Here is a 20,273-nt window from a genome sequence, read left to right on the forward strand (position 1 = left end):
CAACCCAGGCTGGGCTTTTACCATGATGCCTTATTTCTTTTCTGTGGTGTGACAGGGTAGTAAGAGGTCAAAAGAGGTCCAAATGATGATGTTTGAACAACTGTTCTGCTGTGAGATTGCTGGAAAAGTAATATCCTTTCCTTGAGTTCCATTTGTCTCCTTTACCAAATGAGGATGATGTGTATGGAGTGGCCACTGACAGCCTTTTGCCTCCCAATGTCCTTGATAATGGATTCTGGCCATCATTAGTGACAGTGACCTGGATGATGCTTGATTATCATGCCTGTAGTAACAGTTCCCATTTTACAAACACTATGGGATTTACCATACCTTATTTCATTTAATCCTCAAAATAATGGACAAAAGTATTCTTGATCCTCCTTGCTTGACAGGATAATTAAATGACCTGCCAACAGTAATACCACTTCTTAAATGCTCAAGTGAAAATTTGAACCTGGTTTTTTATTCCAGAGTCACTGTTCCTAATCCCCACCCCATGTTACCTCCACCAATCGAAACCACTTACTGCATCTGAGAACCTTGAGCGGCTTTGTCTCTGCATCTTACCATCACACATGGTAGGCACAATGAGTCCTAGTTTGGATTTGGTTTTCTTCTAATAGGAATCACAGGGCACAGGACACATGATGAATTTTTGCGTTTAATCTGACATGTCAAGATGTGACCAACCTCTGATGAATGTGTGTCTCTAGCTAATGTTGACTCTGGTAAATACTCAGCTTCCACTGAAATACTTCCACCACTACCTTCCACAAGTGAGCCTCAGCTAATATTGGCACATCTGTCCAGGTGTGGCTTCTAAAGTCAAAAGACCATTGATCAGAAGAGTTGAACCTAGAAATGTTATTACTTGTGGATCATGAGCAACTATTCTCTACTATCACACATCTTCTCAGTCTCAATGAAATCACAAGTTTTGTTGGTACATATGACTCTTGATCAAGATGTTATCTTGACTTAACGTGGATTATACTAGCATTGCAACTGTGTGCTTGTCCACCCTTTAAATCAAACCACATACCTCTTAAATGTTTGCTATAACCACACCCCTCCATCCTGACTGAACTGCAGAATCACTAAGCAAGCAGATATAAAAGCACCCCTGAACACCAACCCTGCTTTATTGACTCATCATCTCAGACAGGAAGTCCGAGTGTGGTTTTACAGAGCAGGTGCTCAATAAATCCTTGTTGAATGAATCTATAGTAACAACATCTGTTGCTTCTTTGGGTGCTACTCTCTGGTGTCATTCAGATCTTGGCTCCACTACTTACCAGTGCTGTGTGACTATGGACATGTTTTTCAATCTCTCTGCACTTTAGTTTTCTCCTCTCACTGATTTTTTTAACAACATTTTTGAGATTAGTTCAAGTAGCATGAAATTTATCCTTTTAAACTCTATAGTTTAATGACCTTCGCACATTCATAGCATTGTACAACCATCATTATGATCAATTTTGGAATGTTTTAATTATCCCCACACATCTAATCATCACTCCCCCAAACTCCCCCATTCCTCCCAACTTTCAGCACCCATTGATCCAACTTCTCTCTGTAGATTTGCCTGTTCTGGATATTTCATATAAATGGAATCACATAACACATGGTTTTTTGTGACTGGCTTTTTTCAACTTGTACTGAGTTTTCAAGGTTCATCCATGTTGTATCTTTCCATTTTGTTTTGGAATAACCTCCCTTTGTATAGATATACCACATTTGTTGTCCATTCATGTGTTGGTGGACATTTGTGTTTTTCCCACTATGGGATTATTATGAACAATGATACTATAAAGCTTCATGTGTAAATTTTGTGTAAACATATGTTTTTATTTCTCCTGAGTAAATTCCTAGGAATGGGTTTATCATATTGCATTGCATTGTAACTCGATCACATAATCGTTTGAGAACTTACAAGACCATTTTCCAAAGTATCTATGACATTTAAAATTCTTACCTGTAGTGTGTGAAGATTCAATTACCCCTTTCCAAAACTTTTTATTATCTGTCTTTGTCATTGGAAAGTAGCATTTCATGGTAGTTTTGATTTGTATTTCTAATGATGTTGGACATCTTTTCATGTGTTTATTGGGCAAATATATCTTCTTTGGACAAATATCTATTCAGATCCTTTGCCCATTTTTAATTGACTATTTTCCTTTTTCTTATTGAATTGCAATGTTCTTTATTTTAGATGCAAGTCCTTTTTGATTTTGACAATGCCCAGCTCACTTATTTTTTTCTGTTGTTTCATGTTTCATGTGTTTTTGTATCGTATCTAAGGAACCACTGAATACAATGTTATGAAGATTTACACCTATGTTTTCTTCAATGGATTTTATAGTTTTAGCCCTCATATTTAGATGATTAATCAATTTGAGATAATTTTTATTTGATGTGAAGTAGGGTGTTCAATTTTATTCTCTTACATTTGAATACCTAATTTTCCATGAATTATTTATTGAAAAGACTATTCTTTGCCCCCACTAAATGGTCTTGGCATCCTTTCAAAAACCAATAGGTTATTAATTGAAAGATTAATTTTGTAGCATTAAGTTCTCCAATCTTTTTATAAGGCTTTCATCTTTTAAAATTTCTTTCAACAATATTTACAGTTTTCAGAATATAAATATTGCATTACCTTTGTTAAATTTCTTCTTCAGTATTTATTCTTTTGGTATTATTTTTAATGGAATTGGTTGCTTAAGTACAAGGCTGTATAGCAGTGATCACAGTGGATATCCTGTCTTCTTCCTTCTCTTGGGGGAAAGTATTCAGACTTTCAATTTTAATATGGTATTAGACTGAAGGGGTTTTATAGGTGCAATTTATCAGTTTGAGCAAGCTACCTTCTACTCCATTTGTTGAGCATTTTTATCATGAAGCAGTGTTGAATTTTGTGAATTTTTTCAGCATCTTTTGATATGATCATATGGTCTCTTTCCTGTATTGTATTAATATGGTATGTCACATTAATTGGTCTTTGGAGGTTAAACCAGCCTTGCATTCCCACAATAAATCCTATTTGGTCATTGTGTATAATTATTTTTTATACATTGTTGAATTTAATTGAATAGGATTTTGCTAAGGACTTTTGCATATTATCATAAGAGATATGAGTCTGTATTTTCTGACAATATTTTTGCATGTTTGGGGTATCATAGTAATGCTGGTCTCACAGAATGATTTGGGAAGTATGCTAACCTTTTTTAATTTGCTAAAGACTTTATGAATGATTGCAGAGATGAGCAGAGTATGAGTGGCTTTGTGAGCAGCAGAGCCAGAACACCAGCATGCTTAATATCTCCCATCTGCATGGTCTTTGCCTCCTTTGAGACTTCTCACCTAAACTTAAGGTGCTTCGATAAAAGTAAAAGTACTCATAAAGGAAAAGCAGATGACCCAAGGTACAAGGAAGGGGAGGAGTTACATCACAAAGCAAGAATCAACCCTTCGTGTACCACTGCTTCTCATCCGTCCTGTCTACCTTTACCTCTGATGAGTTCATTCGGAGCCTATATGCTGGGTGCTAAAAGCTCTGTGGGGTGTAGAGGGTTGATTTGGAAAAGTAACATCCTGGAAAATTAAAAGCCTCTCTCTATTTTGTGATCAGCCAAGAATAGAGATTTCCTCCACCAAGGCTGCTGCAATATTCCTTAAGTCTGACCCACTGGCGAAAAGACATAATCCAGCTGAGGTTTGTGGAAGAGACAGGAAAATGTGCTGGGACCTTATGTCCTTCAGCACTGCCTTGGAGAGAGGCAGATCCTAGGTACCTATCCCTCAAACTTATCTTATTCTGGCACTATCACATCCCTCCCAGAGATCCTGACTTCTAGGATGGGGAAAATGAGGAATATCTACAGAGTGACCCCATACATACCTCAGTATGTACTGCCAGTCTCTGAGACAAATTCTTCCTCCAGTCAGCTCAAAACCAAGACTTCTTTTTTTCTCCTCCTAATAGCCTGTATGTTAGTTTTTTTTGTTTTGTTTTGTTTGTTTGTTTGTTTTGTTTGTTTTTACAGAGTTCCTATAATTCAAATGTGACTCAAGAAATCAAGGTCATTTTCCTGAGATCACAAGGTCATAAATGAAGTAAGGAAAGTGTCCCCTAGATTCTGTTAACACTTTCTGTTTAAGAGCATGGGCAGCAGAAAGCTGTGTGACTCTTGGAACATAGGGTGTGGTCAACCTGAATCTAATGAATCTAAGTTTTCTGCTGGACTCAGATCATAGACCACCTGGAGATAATGGGAGAAGTAAAGGAAAGAAGACAGAGTAGCAAGGAAGGGCCCAGGGGCAGGTGGAGTCTCATAACAGTCCTAGTGAGCTGGGCAGGTCAAGGTCACTTTCAATACTAAATCAGAATGTAAAGTTTTTATCTCCACTAAAGGGCAGAGCCCAGCTACTAGGACTGAGGTAGAGACTCAGAAATGGATTCAAGACCAAGGATACAGGAACTGGAAAAAGCAATGACATATGCTTAGCATTTATTTAGCACCAACTGTTTGTCAGATCTTTCAGATGTTTAATTTCCTTATAGTCCTTGCTATGGCTCAATAAGGGAATTCTTTGCATTCTTGCAGTATCAATCAGCTTTTCATCACTATAACAAGTCCTGAGACAAATCAACTTATTAAAAAAAAAAAAAAAACAGGTTTACTTTGGTTCACAGTTTTGATCCCTGGTTGATTTGTCTGTAAGTTTTGGGCCTGTGGAGAGGCAGCCCATGCACATAGCAGTAGAGTGATGGAACAAAACTGACAGTAAGTGAAAGAAAGAAGTCCCACAGCCTCCTTCTGGGGCAGGCTCTCAATAACAGAAAGACCTCGCACTAGGCCCTGCCCCTTTAAGTTTTCATAACCTCCCAATAGAGGCTCCCTAGGGAACAAGCCTTTCCCAGGGACCTGTGGGGGGTGCTTAAGAACCAAATCATGACACCTTATTTATAGACGCAGGTGCTGCAGCAGTAATAAGCTAGTCACTCACGAGCTCCAGGTACACTGCTTCTGTGGCACACTAGCAGATGACACTTCCTAAAATCCAGCTCTTAGGCAGAGCCATTGCCCTGTCCAGTGGAACTGGGCAAAAGATAGACAGATGCCATCTTATACTCCCTGGTCCTCATGTTTCCCTACAAGGTCCTCATGCTTCATTTTCCTTTGTCTGCTGGATGAACACAGATGATAATGAGCAGGTCTCATATGCCTCAGCACAGCAGAGACATCAGCTAAGAGCAGCCTGGGAGCCTGGGTTCCCGAATGACAACATGGAGCACACTGAGGTGGACAGAGCCCTTAGCAGATAGCCTGCTGTGAGACCAGTGCTCAGTCACTCCTCCGCTGTGGGCCTAAATTTCTCTTTATGTACAAGACAGAGGGGGATGGGATAATGCCCAGTTCTCCCCCAAGGCAGAAGTTCAGAGATGCTGTGTGTCTTTAAACAGAGGTGCTGTGTTCCTCTTCAGGGGAGGAGGAAGAACATACTGGGAATCCTCCTCCTTCCCATGGGCTCTTGGTGGCTTTCCCTGAGGCCATCTGCTGGGCCTCCTGGGTACCTCCAATAGAATTCTGCAGAACACAGCAGGTGAGGTTCGGAACATGCCTAAGAATGGAGGATGGCACCCTGCCCAGGTTTTCCTAGAATTTTCACTGGTGAGCTAGTACATCTGTGCTCCTGACAGGCGTGGCCCACTTACCCCACCCTCCTGGGGAGGAGCTCACCAAACCGTCACTGAATCTCAACCACAAAACCTCTCTGCCTCTGGTGGCCTGGAGATACAGCATCCCTAGGGCGTACGAAGCTAAGAGATAAGGAGTCTTCCTTCCTTGCTGCCTGGACGCTCCTTACAGGGCAGTGACATTTCATTTTCCACTAGGCTCCGGTCCCTGGGGACCTGCAGAAGCTGCAGAAAGGGCGACAGCTGCTGGCTCACGCCATGAAGGCCATTTCTGCTGCCCGAGAGACCTCACCAGGGGACACGCCTGGCTTCCTAACACCCTCCCCAGGTTATTTGTTGGTGGTGTTATTTCACTGCCTGCTCTCGTCCCTGTCTTCCTCCTGCAAATCTGTCTTTACCCCTCACTCTCCAGAGGCATTTGTCTGCTGGGAAAATAGCAGATGACAGCAAAGGTCACCGCAACCAGTTCTGACTCGCTGCATACAAATGTGCCTTTTAGCGGTGGGCCCTGCAAAGAAGGCCCAGGTCCTATTATTGATAAATCCTTGAAAAGACTCTAATGTATCTTCATTTCAGGGAAAACAACTGCCTTCAAGGTTGCACCGAGAAAATAAAGCAGGCGGCCTGGTGACGGATTCGAGAAGTTGGCATTTTCCCGAAGATTAAAAGATAATAACACTTCTATTAGGATCACTCCGCCACGCTGTATTGATCTCATCAGGGAAGCCACTGCAGGTCTAATATGAACAGAGCGCGTCCTGGAATTAATCACGGGGGGTTTTATTACGGTTCATAGGGCGTTTCGTTCAAGCTGCATCGTTTGCAATATTTATGGCCCCGCTCCCTGGCCGTTATTAAGTGCAAGTGGGCCTCGCAGAGCTGGGCCTGCTGGGTTAGAACACAAAGTCATTCTTCAAAAGTAAATCTTATCTAAACTGTGCACACAAAGCCAATTATGTTTTGATTTACATTTTAATTCTGCTGCTGAAGCCCCATGCTGGTGTGAGAGAGGTCCAAAGAAGAAGAGCCCAGGGTTCATATCCAGGGGCGTGTCCAACTGGGGATGCCCCCTCTGGCAAGCTCCTCCCCTTCGTTGAACCTCAGCTTGCCAATCTGTAAAATGGGAACAATTAGAACCTACCTCTGGATGAGCCAAAGAATGGGATGGAGCAGCATCCACAGAACGCTCGACCTATAGCCTGGCACAGATGGGAACTCAAAAATAATTCCTGCTGTTCTTAGTGATTTTTTTTCTTCTGTTGGGGATTCTACCTGATTTAAATTCAGGAGAGCCCTATCTAAGCAAAATATCCAAGGAAAATAGGCTGATTGCTTTGTTCTTGTTTTTAATCCCCAAATTAAGATAAACACAGGAGGGTTTTATGATCCATGGAAACCAGGTTCTAGTTCATTGGTTTCCAGCTCACTTATAGATTGGGGCTGTTTGTATTGATCCCAGAATGCAGGTCCAACCAACAGCTTTTGGATAAAGATTTTATTATTAGTCTCACCAAATTTTTATGAGAATTAAACTAATCAAGTTGAAAAGGACTGAGCCTGGCATCTCATCCAAGTATATAGAGTAACTCCAAACTTTGTATCATCTGGAAGAGGAGGAAGAGCAAATAGTACTTGTAACACTGCTCCTCCTAGTAGTAGCACCAGTAACCGTGGTAGCAATATTAGTAGTCAAGGTAGGAGTAATAGGAATTGTAGTGGCAGGTAGGATTAGTAGTAGCAGAGCAGTGATATTAGTAGTACTAGAGCTTGGCAGTAATAAGTGAACATTGCGGGTGATAATGGTAAAAGGAATATTCCAGCTTCAGAGGTTATTACCTGTGTCATATTAACCAGGGTATTAACTTCTCTAAGCCAGAGGCTCATCACTTGAAAAATACCTGATTTCATAGATCTTGTGGAGAAAATCAAATGATATCATTAAAACTCTGCCGGGTCCCCAGCAGGTGCAGAAAGCACTAGTTTCCCTCCCTGTAGCCTCCACCTATTTATCATGTCTTGCTTGCTCCCTGCTCTGAGCTTCTGGGACTCTGGGACCTTATGGCCACATGTCTTGAATTTGCCTTTGTGAATTGTGATGGGAAGTACTCAGGATAGTGGGTCAGATGGATGGGATGTGGTGCTGGATCAAAACCCTAATACTCATATCTTCCTTCCAGGGGTGGGGTGGAGACTAAAAGAGAAAATGCAAGTAGGATCTTCACACAAGGACCAGCACACCATAGGACCCACAGCTAGAGACCACCAGGGGGAACGCTGCACATTTCTGACATCAGTGTCCATATATACACAATAGGATTCCTGTACACTATTTTATAGTGACCACCAAACTAAGGAACCTGCCAGAAACTTCCTGGGAACAAGGAGTTTTGTCATCTCTCCTTTTCAGAATGTGATACATTCCCTTGCATCCAGTAGGTGTCTGAATAATCATCAATGCTTCATTTAGACACATAAGAATCCCCTTCATGGCACCACAATTTGGAAGCCATGTGCCTCTTGTGCTTGGGTATCTCCACACCACAGAAGTTCATCATCTTAGGACTCCCCCCATTTCCTCGTTCATCAACCATAATGAAGGGAAGGTGAAATCTATGTCTCCATAACTTCCACTCTTTATTTCCAGTTTGAGAGTTTAGAATCACAGGGAACACTCTGATGTGACAGTGTTTCGAGGATCCCTCAGTCTTCTTTTACAAGCTAGACAATAGCAGTCCTTCAACTCTTGTGACAGGGGTCATACACTTCCCAACTCATGTGTGCCACTGGAGCAGGCCTGCACTGGCTTTGGGGAACAGTGATGGAGAATGATGGACCCTGGTATGGAGAGTGGGTGACTCTGCTTACTAGTGTCTTTGATGGCTGGGCCATCCTCTGCGGCTCCGCTCTGGGTTTCCCTCTACAAGTACAGGCACCAGAGCTAAGCCTCAACTCCAAGCAGCCTGACCAGCTCAGGGAGATGCCCCAGCTCCTAGCCCAGCGTCTGTGTGTAGCATGCATCCAGGAAGGGATGCTTGAGTGAACATTTCCTAGATGGACGCTGCCTTTCTCCTTTAAAAGATGAGGTGGTTACAAATGTCCTTGTCTTGCAGGGAACACCAAGGAAGCAGCTGACTTGGAATGGCTCCCATGGAGTAGAAGCCAAGAGTTTGAGCATCTCTTCTCTGGACCAGTAAATAAGCTGAAACCGGATTTATGCAAAGCCAGGATGCAAATGTGCAAGAGCAAGGTCTGCTAGCTGGAGAAGAGACCTCTCAGGCCAGAGGGACAGCTTGAGACAGAAGTCCTTAGCAGGAAGGCAGCACCAGGACTCATAGACAGAGAGAAGGATGGCATGCTCATGGGGTGCACTGGGAAAAGGTCAAAGAGCTGGGACAGAGAGAGCAGGGTGAATGCAAGCATGCCAACTGGAGGAGCACGCTCAATTAATGAACTGCAGGTGCAGAGCTTCCAGTGGATCATGTGTTCCCTGGGTCCAGGTTGGGCAAAGGCCAGAGGCATGTGAGATTGGTCTGTGCCCACCTGTCGGAAGCCATTCTCACACGTGACTGGGTGACTCCCGGTTAGGGTCTGAGGCGCTCTGGCTGTGTCGGAGCTTTCCCGGCCCTCTCCTGATGAGAGAACCTGTCTGTGTGGGGGTGTAACTGACCACTGACCCCGGAGGCCCAATCACTGACCCTGACCTTGGAGTGCGGCCCCCCCCTTCAACCTTCATTGGATGGAATTATCCCCTGAATTTCTTGCTCCCCAATAAAAGGCTACTCCCTGGCGTGCTCTCTCTCTCTCTCTCCTGCTAGCCCTGAGTAATCCTTGCTGCCCTGCCGGGCGGTTAGAGGAGGGAACCAGAGAGGGGAGCCGTCTCGGACCTGGTCATAGAAAAAGGTAACTGAGTCTGTGTGTTTATTTCGATCTCGCTAGCTAACTTTTATGCCAAGAACCTCATTAATGAAACCATTGCGCTGGCCGCATGGTAGAATTGGCGCCCACGAGGGGGGCATTCTAGATTAGCTAGATTGAGTGGGAGCGCGCTATAAAGATAAAGAAAAAAGTAAAAGATAAAGGAAGTGGTGACAATTTGGGTCACAAAAGGAAGTGGTGACAATTTGGGTCACAAAAGTACCTTAAGATATTGAAGGAAAGAGACGTTAAATTAATTAAAATAAAAAATTCAACTTCTACCTATAAGGAAATGTAACTATTTTAGACAGTATAATTAATCAGAAAGAAAAACAGATAAAGAAAGCTCAGTTATTACAATTCTTAGAGATTGTAAGTGAATATTGTCCTTGGTTTTGTGAATACGAGTCTCCAAATTTACTTACTTGGGAGAAATTAGGAAGAAAGTTACAAAAGGTCTGTCTTTCTAATGAATTACCTGGAGGCATAGATAATATTCAGAGAACCTGGACGGCCTTGGAAGTTTGTCTTTTTAAATATATGGGCCAAAATTCGTGGCCCCCTGAGGACCTGCTAAAAGGCATTCAACGGGCTATCAAGTCTATTCAAATGGAAAATCCGCCTGAGGCTATGTTAATTCCTTTTCCCTTAAGCCACTTAAAAACAAAGGCACTAGGGACCAGGCCCAAAGTTAAAAATGTAAATTTAAATTTACAAAATCAGGCTACTCCACAGGGAGATTATAGAGAGCAATATCAGAAAGGAGATACCTCCAAGGTCCTAGAGAGCCCTCCAAGGGAGGTAGACGATCTTCCTGGAGAGAAAAATGTGGAAGAGGTTCCTAGAGGGGCTCAGAGTTCTTCTCAGCCATGTGACTTAAAAGCCCAATTTCAAAATGGCGACAGCACAGAACCTTTACCAGCTAATCTATGGGGAAGAGATATTTTAACCAAAATGGGATTGTTATTAGTTACTCCTAACTCTATAAGGTCAGTTGAAGAAGTTAGTCAAAGGTATTTTCCTAGAGATGATAAGGAGACCCTTCAGGAAGAGTATCTGTTTACAAACCAGTCTCCACGACAAAGATTAGTAAATGCTCCAAGCCAAAATTTTTATTAGGGGCCCTGAGTACTTCCCCGATCCCTAAGACAGCTGAAAAAATCACTTGGCTCACAGAGGAGCCTATATGGATTTCTCAGTGGCCCATCTCAGGGGAAAAGCTTAAAATAATTCATGGGTTAGTAGAGGAACAACTTCAGGCTGGTCATATAGAACCAACGCTTAGTCCTTGGAACACACCTATTTTTGTTATTAAGAAAAAGTCAGGAAATTGGAGATTGCTGCAGGATTTAAGGGCAATAAATCATACAATTTAGCCTATGGGATCCTTACAGCCAGGACTTCCCTCTCCCACAGCCATTCCTTTAGATTATAGCTTGATGGTAATAGATTTAAAAGACTGTTTTTTCTCTATAAGGTTACATCCTGGAGATTGTGAGAGATTTGCTTTCACTGTCCCAACAATTAATTTTAAGGAACCTGTTAAAAGATATTGCTGGAAAGTACTCCCACAGGGAATGCGTAATAGTCCTACTCTATGCCAAAAATACGTAGACCAGGCAATAGATCCCATAAGAAGTAGCTTTCCTGATGCATATATTATTCATTTTATGGATGATATATTATTGGCTCATGCTAATCCCGAGGTACTTTCAGAAATTTTTACTCAGTTAGAGACTTCGCTTACAGCAATGGGTTCATGCATAGCTCCTCAAAAAATTCAAAAAGTGTCTCCTTTTCAATATCTAGGTCAGATAATTCAAGGACGTACAATCCGTCCTCAAAATCTTCAGATAAGAATTAAGGAGTTACATACCCTTAATGATTTTCAAAAGCTATTAGGAGATATTAATTGGCTGAGGCCATCCTTAAAACTAACTACTTCTGAGTTAAGTCCTTTATTTCAGATATTACAAGAAAATCCTTCTCCAACCTCTCCACGTCAGCTAACTTTAGAGGCTAAAACAGCTTTAAGGAAAGTTGAAAATGCAATTAAAAATGCACAGCTTACTAGAGTTGATCCTAAGGAAATGGTGTATTTATTAATATTTCCAACTGAACATACACCAACAGGAGCCATATGGCAAAAATTAGGAGTTATTGAGTGGATTTATTTATCCCACTCCCCTCAAAAAACATTAATTCCTTTTCATGATTCTATAGCTCAATTAGTAATTAAGGGTAAAACTAAGATTTTACAATTAATTGGATCTGAACCTGATATCATAATTATTCCATTTTCTGTTCAACAGATTAATTGGCTTTTTCAAACCTCTAGCCCATGGCAAATAGCTTTTGCTGATTTTCCTGGCCAGATAGATAGTCACTATCCTCGTGATAAGATTATACAATTTGCATCATTAACGTCACTTATTTTTCCAAAGATTGTTCGTGCCCATCCTATAGATAAAGCCTTATCAGTGTTCACTGATGGATCAAGTTCAGGTAAAGCAGGATTTTATAGTCGTGTTCACACAGAGGTAATACAAACTTCTTATACTTCTGCCCAAAGAGCAGAGCTTCAAGCTCTGATTTGTGCCTTAACTTACTTTGCAAATGAGCCTATTAATATTTATTCTGACAGCTTATATGCAGTTGGAGTTACTAAAAATATTAAAACTTCAGTTATTGGGTATACTTCATCACAAGAGTTATTTAAATTATTTCATAATTTACAAAAGGCAGTGCTAATGCGAAAATATCCATGTTTCATAGGACATATACGAGCTCATACTAATCTTCCAGGACCTTTAGCTTCAGGTAATAACAAAATTGACAAACTCGTAGCTTTTTGTCAACAGATGTCTTCATATGACTGTGCACTAGCTTCCCATTCCTTGCATCATCAAAATACTTTTAGCTTACGTAAAAAATTTAATATTACTAGAGAACAAGCTCGTCAGATTGTAAGCCAATGCCCTAAGTGTGTTATTCACACTCCATCTCTGCCATCAGGGGTAAATCCCCGTGGATTAAAGCCAAATCAAATCTGGCAAATGGACGTAACTCATATTCCTCAATTTGGTAAACAGTGTTATGTACATGTCATAGTGGACACTTATTCTAGATTTATTTTTGCCACAGCACGTACTAAGAAAAATTCTCAAAATGTAATTTCTCATTGCCTAGCAGCTTTTTCTGTTTTAGGATGCCCTATGCAGATTAAAACAGATAATGCTCCAGCTTATGTGAGCTCTTCTTTTCAACAATTTTGTCAAAAGTTTAAAATTAATCATAAAACAGGAATTCCTTATAACCCCCAAGGTCAAGCCATTGTAGAACGAGCTCATTTATCTATTAAACTTCAATTACAAAAATTAAAAAGGGGGGATAGGCTTATGACTCCCCAAAATAGCCTTAATCATGCCTTGTTTGTTTTACATTTTTTAAACTGTGACGCAGAAGGTCACACTGCTGCTGAGAGACAAATGTCTCCCTCAGTAACAGGCCCTTTAGACAGAGTTTTGTGGAAAGATTTACAAACCGGTCAGTGGAAGGGCCCAGACCCGGTGATTATATGGGGCAGAGGGCATGCTTGTATTTTCCCAGAAAATTCTTCTCGTCCTATTTGGGTGCCTGAACGTGCTATCAGACATGGAAGAGATAGAACCCAGATTGAAGCGACTGAAGATCAACCCAGAGGAGCCCCCATCCAGAGGAGGAGATATCGGAAAAGGATGAAGAAAGACCAGATTGACCCAGCCGAAAAGCTGATTTCATGGAAAGACGTAAAGAAGCTAACAACCCAGGCTTCCTGAATACTTCGAGACCTAGGAGAAAACAGGACCCCAATGATGATGGTAGCAACAGTAATTGCCCTACTGGGCTGTCAGGTAAAGGGGGATCAAGTAGACACTTACTGGACATATTTCCCAGATCCACCCCTGGTACACCCAGCTGTGTGGACTGGAGAATCTATTCCATTATTTACTAATGACTCATTCATGATGGGAGGATTTACAGATACTCATATTACTCCCAATCATGTGACTAGATTTAATTATTCTGGCTATAGTGCCCAATTACCCTTGTGTTGGTCCCACGATAAACATGCTGGCTGTCTGAAAGTATCATTCGAAGAAAAGACAGCGATTGGTAGACCTAGACTGACAAATAATTCTATTTATGGAGATTTAAAACCTAATACTAGATCAGTAATTAAGATGGGACTTTCCCATAATAAGCCAGTCATTTCTACAAAACCTCCACAGATACACCACTGTCCAAATAGTTCTACAATTGAGATTGGCACCTTTCCTAAATGGATGGATTGTATAAATCCCTTTCCTGTACAACATAAGGTGTCTAAATATAGTGGGTATATTTTAGACTGGTCTCCAAAAATTGATAAGAGACAATTACGAAAAAATTCTGCTATGACACCTGCAGGATTTGTTAGTAATATTTTGACTTATAGTAAAGGTGGTGTTCAAAAAGATATTTGGCGTTTAATTGCTGCCTCAGAATTCTTACATTTTACAGACAAACCCTTACCAAGATTTATTGACAAGAACTGTAAAGAGGGATCTTGCTATGGCTTACGAGCTTGTGTCCAATCTCCTTATGTTTTAATTATTGGAAATGTAAAAGTTAAATGGATAGATGACAGATATATTGTTACTTGTAAAAAATGTAACCTAACCAATTGCATTACTAGGTATAATGGAGGAAAAGGAGTGCTGATACTTCATCAGCCCTCTTTTGTTTTATTACCTGCTAATATTTCAGAGCCATGGTATGCTGATGCTGGTTTACAAGTCTTACAGCAAATTCATGCCCAGCTGGCAAGACCTAAACGTGCTATTGGAGTTATAATTGTTGGTGTTTTGGCGCTAGTCTCTTTTATTGCCTCAACTGTCTCTGCGTCTCTGACATTGTCTCAGAATATTCAGCATGCAAAATTTCTTAATAATTTAGCTCAAAATACTTCCAAGGCTCTGCGTAATCAAGTAAATATTGATGAAAAGATTGAAACTAAATTAAACGCCTTAGAGGCAACTGTTATTGACATAGGTAATAAACTTTCAGCCTTAAAATTTAAAGAAAGGCTTAAATGCCATGCTAATTATAAGTATGTGTGTGTTACAGCTGCCAAGTACAATGCTTCTCTCTGGGATTGGGAGAAGGTTAAAAACCATTTGTTAGGTATTTGGCAAAATAGTAATAATAGCTTGGATATTCTGGAACTTCATCACCATATCCAAGACATTCAAAATAATAGAGCTGATTTTTCAGATCCTTCTTCTTTGGCTAACCAAATATTGAAGGAGTTAAATGGATTCAACCCTGGAAATATTCTCAAACACTCGGCCTGGTACATTATTGGATTATTCTCTTTGCTGCTAATTCTTTATTGCGTTGTAATTGTAGGATGGCGAGTCTTCAGAACAAGAATGCAGTAACTCCGGAGAGTGAATCGCCGCCTCATTTTTGCGAAAAGAAAGGGGGAATATGTCGGAAGCCATTCTCACACGTGACTGGGTGACTCCCGGTTAGGGTCTGAGGCGCTCTGGCTGTGTCGGAGCTTTCCCGGCCCTCTCCTGATGAGAGAACCTGTCTGTGTGGGGGTGTAACTGACCACTGACCCCGGAGGCCCAATCACTGACCCTGACCTTGGAGTGCGGCCCCCCCCTTCAACCTTCATTGGATGGAATTATCCCCTGAATTTCTTGCTCCCCAATAAAAGGCTACTCCCTGGCGTGCTCTCTCTCTCTCTCTCCTGCTAGCCCTGAGTAATCCTTGCTGCCCTGCCGGGCGGTTAGAGGAGGGAACCAGAGAGGGGAGCCGTCTCGGACCTGGTCATAGAAAAAGGTAACTGAGTCTGTGTGTTTATTTCGATCTCGCTAGCTAACTTTTATGCCAAGAACCTCATTAATGAAACCATTGCGCTGGCCGCATGGTAGACCCACCTGTGCTTCTAGAAACTAATACAAAGAAGAAGAAAAATGAGGAAAGAAGGAAGAGGGAGAGAGCACAGGGTGAGACGAAGAAGAGGAGGGCAGATAAGGTGGGTCCAGGAAGATCTATGGCATATTGGAACATTAAACATCAACCCTGGGAGCACTTTAATAAACTGGGTTTATTGAATAAGTCATCTTTACCATAAAATAGATTTGCATTCCCCTTCACCCCCACTGTCCTGGCCCAGCGGCCTGATAAACGTGCCCTGTTGCTGCCACAGTATGCACCTCATAAATTCTCAGGTTCCAGCGGTGGCTTCATGGGAAGCCCAGATAGCTCTTTGAGGAGAATGAGTGTGGAAGCCCTGGCTGCTTCCTGACGTCCTCTCCCCATCTAGGAGGCGCCCTCAATGCAAAACCCGGAGACAGATGCAAATGTCTGTAGAAGCAAAAAAAGCACACACATCACGTGTTTGTTTTTTTGTGTTGTTGCTTTTTTTTTTTTTTTTTAGGTGAGAAAACCCTCTGCTTCAGGAAGTGACATCCATACAGCATTATGGAAGTTTTTAAAAAATGTACAAGAACACATCACTTCAGCACCAGAGTACGGAGTTCTACCTTTCCATCAGACAGTGGCCATGGTGCAATCATTATAGACCAGACCGTTTTCCTGTTGTACTATATCCAGAAGCTAATTTTCAGAGTTTCATAAACAACTGTTGTTTGTTTATAAAGCAAAATCTATTTTGATTTGCAGACTCATTTTGGCCTCACTTGAGAACACTCTTTATTAAAACCATAGCTCCCGCCTATCCCCATTAAAGTCCTACCCATACTTTGATTTGAATATATATGTATCCATTTTTAATATATATGCATATTAAATCTGTGCCTGTAAACACACACATAATTGACTATATACGGGTGCATCCTGAATATGCATGTGGGTATACATACATATATGTACACGTATAGATATATGGTAGCAGATATTTCATCTGCAAACTCTTGTTGAGTTTTAAGTCCAGGTTGATTTTGCATGAGATGAACAAGAAAAGACTTATCTGCAATTGCAATGCAGTATGGATATCCTAGTGTGGGTCTGACCATTGGCTGTTTTAATTTGAAAATTCACCCAGGGAAAACTACAAAATAGATTTGCATTTCTGGGGGTAGATGGAAATGCAAATACATTAATTCATTGAGGTTAAAGATAAATTGCAGACGAAGAAATGCAAATGACAGATCAGCATATGAAAAATTGCTCAATCTCTTGTATAATTAAAGAAATAAAATTGAATCAGTAATGAAATTCCATCATAGTTTTTTTTCTTTTAATTTAGCAAAGACTAATAAAAAAAAAAAAACAGTAAGACTCAAAGCTGGAAAGCCTGTGGTGAGATAGTTACTCTTATTCATTGATGAGGCAAAACTAAATGGTACATATTTGGGGGATACACTAGAAACATTGAAATTGTTTATTTGATCTGGTTAATGAGACTTTCTGTAAAAATACACCATTGTTTTTTGAACGATTGCAACCGAAAGTTTGGGGATCACTCAGGATAAGAACATGATGCTCCAAGATGAGGTCTAGAGAATAGAACTAAAGGCATAAGGGATGCGTGATCAATGAGAGGATCTGACCAGCTCAGGAAGTGACACAGAATCACTCCTGCCTCCAAGTGTGACCAATCTGAAGGATCAGAAAGAATATCCCAACTACTGCACATCAGCCGTCATTGTGGGATCAGAGTGACAAAGAATGCCTATCTAGAAAAGCCTTGGCGGGGTTCAAGCAATCTTAACCAGCCCCTGAGCTGTCATGACGCAGAGAAGAGACTTCAGAGAAGACGATGGAGCACAAGACCACGCTGGCTCCATAGAGATCCTGGGGCCTGAGCAGGGAGAGTAAGATAGAGCTCCCCCAGAGCTGGCAAAGAACCACAAGTCTAAGAGGGTTTGCTCCCATCTGGGACAGTATTCCATTATGCATGAATTCCTTGAAAAGCCTGGTGGGCCACTCTACAGTGTGTGCTTGTGGTGTCTGCCATGCTCCATGACACCAAGGAAGGGTAGCAACTAAGTGACTCATGTATCATTGGACTCAATGCTTTTCCTTCAAAAACCACCCTCTCTGAAAGAGGCACAAACACTGTTTTGATAAGAGAAGGCAATTTGGAGATGATGAACCCACAGACTTTGTAAGGTTTTATTTTATCACGTCTCTCTATGGGTTGCAAAGTTTATTTCTTCTACAGGAAGAAGCTCAGACTTATAAAGAAAGCTTCTGATGAAGGCTGCATACTACTCCCCCTATACATGCCTATTTCAAGCTTTTCCTAATATTATTTGGTCAGAGGCTATTTGGGGGCTTCAGGTTGAAAAAGTCAAGCCACTACTGTCTACTGCATTCCTGGTGCTCACCTATGTGACATTCCAGGATGAAAGGGATAAAACAAGAGAAACTCAGCTGAAGAATTAACCACCCAAGAACCTCAATTTGTTTCTATATTTGAATATTCTGAGAATTTACTTAACAACTTCAAGGTTTTCATTCCAAAATGTTTATTATGTTTTCTTTAGGCCTTTGGGGGTTCTAGAGATCAAGCAGTAAACCAAGAAAATACCTTTTTCTACATAGACTCTGTACATTGTAGGTGGAGGATGGAGATCACACACATAATAAATATGTATAATAAATTATTTTGGATTAGACAAAGGGGAATGAAGGGAAGGGAGGGAAAATTGGAGTATGAAAGTTAGTAGAATGAATTGGACATCACTTTCCTATGTTCATATATGAATATATTACCAATCTAATTCCACATCATGTATAAGCAGAAGAAAGGGAAGTTGTACTCCATATATGCATAATATGTCAAAATACATTGTACTGTCATGTATTTAAAAAGAGCAAATAAAAAATAAAAAAGTTAGATTTTGTCAAATTCAAAAAGAAAAAAATATCCACTAGATCCAGTATTAAGAGTAAAAAAAAAAAAATACATTTAACCTGAGATCTACTATTTTAGTTTGTTTTTAGTACAGTACCTTATTGTTTACTACAGGCACTAAACTGTACAGCAGACCTCTGGAATTTATGTATCTTATATCACTATAACATTATCTCCTGGAACAACACTTCTCATCAATCCCCTCACCATTCTCAGTACCCAGCACCTACTTACTCCATCTGTGTTGTACTATTTTAAAACCATTATCTGAGAGGAATCATGGGGTATTCGTCCTGCTGTGACTGACTTATTTGACTTAGTTGATTTTCTTCTGAAAAATTGTGACCAGTTTTCTCAACACCACTTACTAAAGAGAACATCTTTTCACTATTGTGAACCTTGGAACCCTTTATGAAATTGGTTGACCATTTATTTGTGGGTTTATTTCCAAGGATTTCTGTTTTGTGCAACTCAATTTAAATAATCTTCTTGACTCTATTTTTATGATAGCACCATTCTGTTTTGATTATTGCATTTTTAAAAACAGGAAGTGTGATGATCTCAGCTTTGTTTTTCTTGCTCACAATTTAACTACTTGAGATCTAAAATATAAATTTTAGAATTATTTTGTTCTATTTTTGTTTTTAAAAAGGCTTTGGGATTGCATTGAATCTGTACATTGTTTTCAGCAGTATAAATATTTTAACAACATGGTTTTTTTTCAATCTAAGAGCATGTGATGTCTTTCCATTTATTATTCTCTAATTTCTTTTATCAATGTTAGAGCTTCTATTCAACATAGGACTAGAAGTCCTAGTCAAAGCAATTAGGCAAGATAAAAAATAAAGGACATACAAATCAGAAAGGAGGAAATACAATTATATTCCTTGCAGATGATGTGATCTTATTTGTTAGAAACTCTAAAGAGTCCACAAAAACCTGTTAGAATATAAAACTTTAGTAAGGTTGAAGTATACAAAAATCAACATAAAAAACATATATGTTTTTAAACACATTAAATATCTAAAAAGAAATTGAGAAAACAACCCCTTTTATGATAGCATCAAAAATAAATAAAATATTTAGGAATAAGCATAATTAAGGATATTAAAGACAGAAATGACTCTGAAGTTCAGACCATCAAGTTCAAACAAGTTATTTCAGCAAATCCATTTACAATAGGGAATCACTGAAGGTTCTGAGCAGGTTCCTGAGAAATTAGAAATCCTATTTGAGAGGATTAATTTGGTGACTCAATATGTGATGGATTAAATAGATGAAAGGATAGAGTCAGGAAGATTATTTAAATTGAGTTGCAAAAAGCTGACCAAAAATTGAAAAGGGAATAAACTTGAAAGATAAACATGAAAAGAAGAGTTCTGATACCACCAAAGTAAAAGGAATGTAGAGAGGAAGCCAACAAATTTGACAGTAAGAGGTGGTTAAAAAAATAGTAATAACAATAAGCTTTTCGCATCTGTGTAGTTGGAAGGATGGTGGCAGCCTTAATAGAAATCAAGAATTTCCCACTCAGAAACCCTGTGCAACTTCCAAACTCACCTCATTGTATAGGAATATCTCTTTCCCACTAACTGGGTCCTGATTCCTTCAGTCTAAGGTTATTGGTGAGTTGTCAATACACTCTCTCAGGTAAAAGAATTTGGGAACAAACTGAGGCATGTGCTATAGACTTGGTCCCCAAATCAGACCAGAGCTCCATTAACTAGATTCAAAAGCTTG

Source organism: Callospermophilus lateralis, chromosome 18, assembly GCF_048772815.1.
Source record: "Callospermophilus lateralis isolate mCalLat2 chromosome 18, mCalLat2.hap1, whole genome shotgun sequence".
In the NCBI taxonomy this organism is placed as follows: Eukaryota; Metazoa; Chordata; class Mammalia; order Rodentia; family Sciuridae; genus Callospermophilus; species Callospermophilus lateralis.